The 7,980-nt window shown below is 32.0% G+C and overlaps 1 long non-coding RNA gene across 1 annotated transcript; it reads right to left on the reverse strand.

The window, feature by feature from the left end:
- Window positions 1-3,460: 3,460 nt before the first annotated feature.
- Window positions 3,461-7,729, reverse strand: LOC105340632 (uncharacterized). Its single transcript, XR_010710246.1, has 5 exons — window positions 7,570-7,729; window positions 6,197-6,322; window positions 5,019-5,323; window positions 4,748-4,873; window positions 3,461-3,804 (listed from the first exon to the last, which is right to left on the reverse strand). It is a non-coding gene; the product is annotated as an uncharacterized lncRNA (long non-coding RNA).
- Window positions 7,730-7,980: the final 251 nt, after the last annotated feature.

Genomic DNA, 7,980 nt, shown 5'->3' on the forward strand with positions numbered 1-7,980 from the left:
AAACTGTGGATTCGCCATTTGCGTAATGATAAGTTGAGATTTGAAACATTTGTGTGGAATAAAAACAAGTTTGTCTGTGAAGATCACTTTGAAGAAGACGCATTCGAGAAAAAAATAATGGCAGAGTCGTTAGGATTTAAGTGCTCAAAAAGTCCCTCATAATTTGAGCTTTGCCAACGATTGTTAAACTGGGACAAGGAGGCCTGTTCATGAGTTTATCTTAAGACTAAGATATGTCTCAGATTTATCTTATGACACATCTTAGTCATAAGAGAGTTTCTCAAAGCCGTTCAAACTTACGACACCTTTTAAAATTCATCCTCACTTTAAGACATCCCAATAGTTGTCTTATCCTCAATAAACTTAACAATAAACATGTAGATTGTGAACCATCACTTCTTAAAATAAGAGGAACTTGATATATACACGATGTCGTAGTATTTTGGGATATAAATAGGTAAATAATAGATCTAGATTACACGTATTTTGCAATGAAGGATTCACTAAATATATCCACCTATAATTTTTTTTCTTTAGTTTTATCTAAGTTAGAATTTAAAACAACCAATATATGAATGAATTATTTGCGGAAATATTTACGTTGGGTGGGTTGGGGTGGTAACGATTGATACTCTCTGATATATAAATTTGCTTGTCGGGAAGGGGGGATCCGATACCTGTTTTCAGTAACTTTACTATGTGATTTTATTATGTTTGAATTTAACCCTCCCCCAAATCCACACATGCATGACTTATGTTACATATCTTGAGTACACAATCTGTTTTCATAATTTTTCCCGTCAAATATTAACATGAAGATCTAAATGAGCCTTTTGTAATATGCATTTTATTAAGAAAATAATATGCGGCGAATTATACAGGCACGTAGCATCGTTTTTGAAAGTGGGGGGGGGGGGGGGGGGGCAGACTCATCCAAAAAAATCTTGACAAGAAAATAAAAAAAAGGGAAATTTTAAGTGTACATGTAATTTGAAATAACTCAAACGTATATTATGACGTGCTGCGGACGCGCACGTTATGATATAGAAGAGGGATCCCTCGAACGTCATAATATAAAAGAGGGTATTCAAATCGAGTAAATCAACATAAATGAAGACAGATGAAAATATTGAGGAATCGCTCTGCTCACCTATTTAAAGATTTGTAGATAATACCTTATTGAATCCCTAGAGGAGTTATTTGAAACCTTAACCTTTTTAAAGAATGACTCCAAGGATCGTACTTTTATATGGAATCTTTACTTGCAGATGAAAGTGGTGAGGAAGAGGAAACATCTATATCTCAGGAACAAAATTTTATTTAAAAAACAAAAGTATATAAATATTGTTTTTTAAAGTAGATGTTATCCTGAACATCGTGCATGCATATTTATTTGTATATTTTAAACGAAAATTGTCTTATCCAAGGTATCTACCCGATGCATGCTACTTTCTGCCATGATGTAATTAATCAGTCCTCGTTCCTGGTTATCTTGATGTGAAAATCGTCTGGAGAGATCTTTCCCTCAAATTAAAATCGCGCATTCAAGAAACTAATAAACGCAATTTATTTATTACTCCAACGTAACTCGATATGAGTTAAGTAATGTTATGGAAATAAATAAATTAACCATTTCTCTAATAAATACATCGAAAGAAAGATAACTCCTCAATATGAGGTTCTCGTAACTTATCGCCTTTTGGGGTCCTTACATGTATATTACGCGTGCGCAGTAGTGTATCGCCCTTTCTCAGCTTCAACCTGGAGAAAATTCAACCCCTACCGATCCCACCCTATCTTGAAATGTTATATATTCCATATTTTTTTTTTTACGTGTTTCTGTCTTTTTTCTGTATTTCAGATTCGTAATCCTAGAAGTATCACAGGGTGGTCCAAAGTATCTGATACTGGTTTGAATGCCCGTCATAGTTTCAAGGAACAAATTTAAAGTTAGTGATACATACCGTATGAATATACAAGGAGTACAGTTTTATATTACATGTATATAGGTAAAGTGCAGTTTGCATGCTTTACCTAGCAGAGCTGGGAAGTTATATATTAGCATCAAAATAGCAGAATTACGTCCTATGGTATACATGACGTTTTTCGTACTTTCATTACGTTCATAGATTAGCGTCATGGCTTTACAACGACAGTCGTGGCGTGCAACTGTTATCAATCAAACGAATTTTGCTTAAGCCTGCCCCTGATTCTGTTTACTTCCAGGTCCGTGGCCAATAATCGGGTTAACTTTAATTGACACTTTGTTTGATTCAGACATTGATTGACAGTGAGTCATTGAATAATTCTATTGATATATTGCAGTTGGTGGATTGTCATAATTGAACACATTGAGTGATCAATTATAGTGATACATTGATTGTCATATTGAGACATTCGTTAAAGCAAAACTTTGATTATACTTTATTGATTTGCATATTGATTGATTGATTGAATAAAATATCGTTTGAATTATTGGTTGATTGATTCATTCATCTTGATTGATTGATTGTTTGGTTCATTGAAGATCTAACATCATATCTACCCAAAAGTCGATGCTATATTTGCAAACAATTGAATAGTTTATGATGTACTGTTTGATTAAAATAAAGCCGTGACAGAGACTGCCGATATGGTGTTGTTGATCTATTCTATTGAAATAACATTAAATTTTGTCAAATCTTCATTTGTGTGTATACTTTAAAACATTTTAGGTAAATAAACTCACTCATTAGGTAAGTATCAAATGTTCTTGTAAGTATAAATTTTGATACAAACTCCCGCTGACTTAGATCAGCCAAGCGTGTCCACTGCTTTACTCTCATGCTTGTTATTTCGGGATAGTTAAAAACGAAAACGAAAAAAGGTTTGAAACTAAGTTCACAATAATTACTGATCAGGTAAAATTCAAAATCCAGTTACAGTGTACGGAAATCATCTCACATCCGTCGTAATATCAAAATTGTAAACAGTAACCCATAAGGATGCTTTGATAAGTTTAATGACAAAATGTTGTTATTTTATAGGATATTACGAAGGCCCAGATGGTTCATTCGAAATGGAATGCTATTGCAAGCTTGGAGAAGGGAAAACAATCATGTTGGTCGATCTAAAAAAAACATTAACATACGCAAATAATATATTTGATTTTATCACTTGGGACTGTATTTTCCGATTTTTGGGACAGTTTTGTCAAATAGCTTTATAACCTGTCTTTGTGCGAACGTGACTACATTCGAAATTAGCGAAGTTAGCAAAACATAAGTATAAATAATAGATATAAATAGTAATCTTTACGTCATCGAAAACAACGATTTACGGTGATTTATTGTGCGCAATATAAACAATCAAACATAACTAAAAAATATTTTTAAAAATGCACAAAAATACATGATACTTTTTATATATATTTTATATTTGAAGAATAAATATTTACATTTTCCATTGTATCTGATGTAACACAACGAATCGATTTTGTAATATATACAGTATAAAATATTTCATTAATGACTAATATTTAATCGTACAATTGCTGAAAATTATATATAAAAGAAATAAGGAGTCATTCTTTGAATGATGTCCAGTGATCAAACGCGTACCGTTAAGCGTGATCAAATCTATCATATTGGATTTAATCACCTCCGGTCGTATTTGATCACATCATAATGCTGAACGAATGATTTCTTATTCCTTAAATAAACGTTATGAACGTTCGTATATAATGAAGAAGTCGGACATCTTTGGAGAAGTTGTTTCGGTTATTGTCATTACTTTCGGTGGATCGCTGCAATTCTGGACCGCTACCTACAATAAAACCAAAGCTGTGAGGGTAATTCAAAAATATGTATTATATTAATATATCAAAGAAACCGACTCTATAACTGATATAAACTTTCACCTATTCATAATCCTAAAATCGGTCTCATTTAAAAGATATTGATATTTATTTTCGGGGAAAATATATATTGCTCACGAACACATGTTTTAGTGGCAAGCAGAGTTTCTTTTTCGGAATACCCGGTTTCAATATCGGGACGTACTTTTATAAAATTATGAAAAGTGAAGAAATCTTCTCGTTTTTAAAAAAATATAAATTATGCTTAGATAACCAGGAAACAATTTGCAGATGCATACTTATAAACAAATGAAACGTTGTTTTGCAAAATCTGTTCTGGCATAACGTGGACCAACTATCTTTATAACCTGTCTTTGTGCGAACGTGATTACATTCGAAATTACCGAAGTTAGCAAAACAAAAGAATAAATAATATATAGATATGAAAAGTAATCCTTGCGTCGTCAAAAACAATGATTTACGGTGATTACAAGAAATTTAATTTATATTTTTTCAATGTCAATCAATAACATTGATTAGCCTAAATTATTTAACACTCTTTTGTCGGATTAGGATAAAAATTACGCATATAGAAAAATAAGAAATGTTTTGAAGTGGCCTATACTCGGTGAACACATGCATAAAAAAATCAAAATAAAGAGACTGGACAACATTTTGACAAGGTTAAAAACATAAGAGGAATATAAAGTATTGCCCAAGGCCTTTTTCGGATATTCATTTTTAAATGAAAAAGCAGTATCAAAGTGACTGGTACAAAGCTGATTAAAAAAGGAATTTCTGGCAAAGTTCAGAAGACAAAGCTGCCATATTCAACACAACCTTGCAAGCTAAGACATGAATAAACCACATTAGTTCTTCGTATATGTATATCATCAGGAAAGAGAGGCATACCTTGATACCATCAGCAGCGTCTGTGCATGCTATGAAAAATCCTGCTACATTTTCTTCACTTTTGTAAAAAGTTGAGATTGGAGTGTATGATGGAATAGTTAGTTGCGTTGAACACACGGTTTTCAACTGTTTGAAACAAAAAAAGAAACCAAAATTAATCAAGCTTTTTTTCTTTAAGAATGGTTGTATTCATCGAAAAGCATTTGTTTTCTTCTTCTTAATGCCGGTATATATTTGATAATATTTTTTATTGTTTCATTGTGATACATACCGAAGTTTGGCCTTGTGTCCACGAGCTCCTTGACTTTGAGTTACACTTGTTCATAACGAAAGCCTCGGACGTCTGGTGTTTGGTTGTACCGGGACACAGCGCCGCTCTGCTGTCCTCTACGTGTAGATTCTCTGCGATGGACTCGATGACGCTGATCTTCTGGTTACTGCATTCTAGTTTCACCAGTGGTTGTTGGGTAGTGGTAGTTTTATGGGTAGTTTTAAAAGGCGTAGTAGTGAAATGTGCTTTGGTTGTTTGAACAGGAGTGGTTGTTTTTATATCGTGATGGAAATTATCATGGTGGTCTGTGAGTGTTTTCGAAGTTTAAAATTAATTATGAGGTAGAGAGAAGAGTAAATGCTTTAATTGAACTCGAGGAAGAATTTTGTGAAATATATTTGATAAGTACAATATACAAAATACATGGCGTGATTTTCAGATAAGACAATAATTTTAAGAAAGCCATGCATGCCTATAAAATTGCTGTGTATTTTCAATTATTTTTCATTACCTCAATAATTTATTGAATATATTTCTGTAAAATATCAAGTTTAAAAACTTTGTTGGAATATTCAGCTTGTTGGTCATATGGTCAAATCCTGTAAAATTCAAATGACCTATTAATACAGATTTGATACCACACCCCTATCATCTGATCCAAGTAAAGTTTTTAATCTTGGTATTTATTACCAATGTTTGCATGTAAGAAATTTTGATATATATAGTTTTAGATAGGAAACAGCAATCCTTAATTGAATGTTGCTTAGGCGTAGCATAACGTAGGTTGTGGCTATTGAATTTGCAAGGTACGTTTTATAATACAGAAGGGAAATTTTAAATTATTGAAGGGGTAAAGGAACTTGTTTCGTCAAAACTGAAAAAAATCATTATGGAGTCGGACATACTCTTTCTTTTATATATCATAATCTCTTCGAAAAAAAAGAATAATAAAGGCATGCATGTAAAGAAATGGAACAAATTAAACTTAAGATGCCTTATATTTTTTTTACAGTATTGAAAAATCTAGTTAGTATCGTACAAACGATTTATTACTGCCCCCTGAAGAACAATATCTTTATTTGGAATTGAATAAATTAAGAAATAATTCGTCAAATACCACAAAAAAACATTTAAAGAAAATAAATACTACAAGGAAAAGGATAAACATTGCATATTACCGGAACAAACACATCTGAAGAAGTAACAGTGCGCTGGTTCTGATTTGCACCAAGAAACACAGTCGGAATCATGTCCACATCCATGTACATGAAAAATTTCATCAAGTATGAAACACAGTGCCTGCTCTGAAGAAAGAAAAAAAAAGTATTTTTCATATCCTTGGTAACAGCTGTGTGTTAAAATGTTCAAATTAATGAATTATCACGCATGAGAGGTTTCGTTCATTGTTTACATCTAGTAAGTTCTCCCCAGATAGAAAAAGAAATCCATTTGTTTTTAAACCGACTTAATTTATATCAAGCTTTAAATGATAATTTATAAATATAATAAAAGTCCCTCCACTTATTTAATTTATACTTAAACGGTAAAGATAAAATACAAAATTAAGTTAAAAGGGGTGTTCGTCCAAGTACTGAATCAATTTTTTGCATGAATGAATTATCTGCATATTATTGATGTTGAATAGTTACTTTTATTTATATCAAGAGAGGTTGAGAGTATGATAATCATCAATTGTAATGGCCAATACATAATTATTTGCTTAAAAGTGTTTTGTTATTGTGTGTAAAAAATATCGCATACGTTTTCAAAACTTGGTAAATTTTACATGCTATAAAATTGCTTAACGAATCTTATTTAGCATTGATTTAAATGTTGAGGCGATTGTAGAGTATAATTTATGGACGCTGTAAGACGGGGTTAATTTTATTTCATATGTATATATGAATAAGCAATACAGCAGTTTTCGAACTATTTCAGACATACAGATATTTAAACACGTACATGTATTTATAAAATGATGATGTGTTACATTTGCTTACAAACTAAAACTTCCTTTGATCGAAATGGATGGGTTAGAATGATTTCGCTACCGATCTTGAACCTAGAATATTTATCTTTGACTTTGAAATTCATCACCAATAACTAATGAATGTGTTGAACCTTCTGTAGAATTTTTTTTTTACTTTGTTGAACTTCTACGCGTTTAAAATTCATTTTAATTCGATGCACATTTAACAAAACGTGAGAAGTTATATTACTTCTATTTATACTTCATTTGCACATGCGCATAATGATTTTTGTTAAGTTCGGATCTAGATGGGAGGAGAATCTGTCGTGGAATTAAATTCACATAGTAATTTAAAGTTTTTCAAAAAAGGCCTTAGTCTCCTCCCCACCCCTGAAAACTACATTATCCCTGAAACACATCCCATACCGCCATTTTTTAGATTCGCACATGTTTGTATAATCCAACACACTTAATTTCCTTGATAAAAAATTTACAGGTTATTAATACAGCAATTCATATAGTGGTAGATTTAAAACGAATTCATTAAAATTTAAATCAACAAAAAAGTCACAAAAGAATTACCTGATGATATGGAAAGAAAAAGTACAAAGTAAAAAAAATCCGTTTTCATTTTTCTTGTGTCCGCACAGTCCGATACCGTCGGGTCAGAAGTTATGGTATGGTATTAAATGTGTTGGGATTGTGATAAATATGAGCTTGCTTTTGACCATGATCTCATGGTCACATTGGTAGTTCTTATCAGGAAATGTTCATTTCAAATTCAATGAATTGTGATAAATAAGGAAACACTTTATTTCAAAGAACTTACAATTATTCGGGATTTTTTTGTGTTTACAATAGAAACTTTATGTTCGAAAAAATATGCATCGTGAGATAAAGTAGAATATACATGTACCTGTTGTATTATGGGTCCAACCTCCCCCCCCCCCCAAATAAGCGTCAGTTGGTGTCTATTTTGTAAAACTTGTGGTC

This window comes from Magallana gigas, chromosome 2 (genome assembly GCF_963853765.1).
Source record: "Magallana gigas chromosome 2, xbMagGiga1.1, whole genome shotgun sequence".
Taxonomy (NCBI): domain Eukaryota; kingdom Metazoa; phylum Mollusca; class Bivalvia; order Ostreida; family Ostreidae; genus Magallana; species Magallana gigas.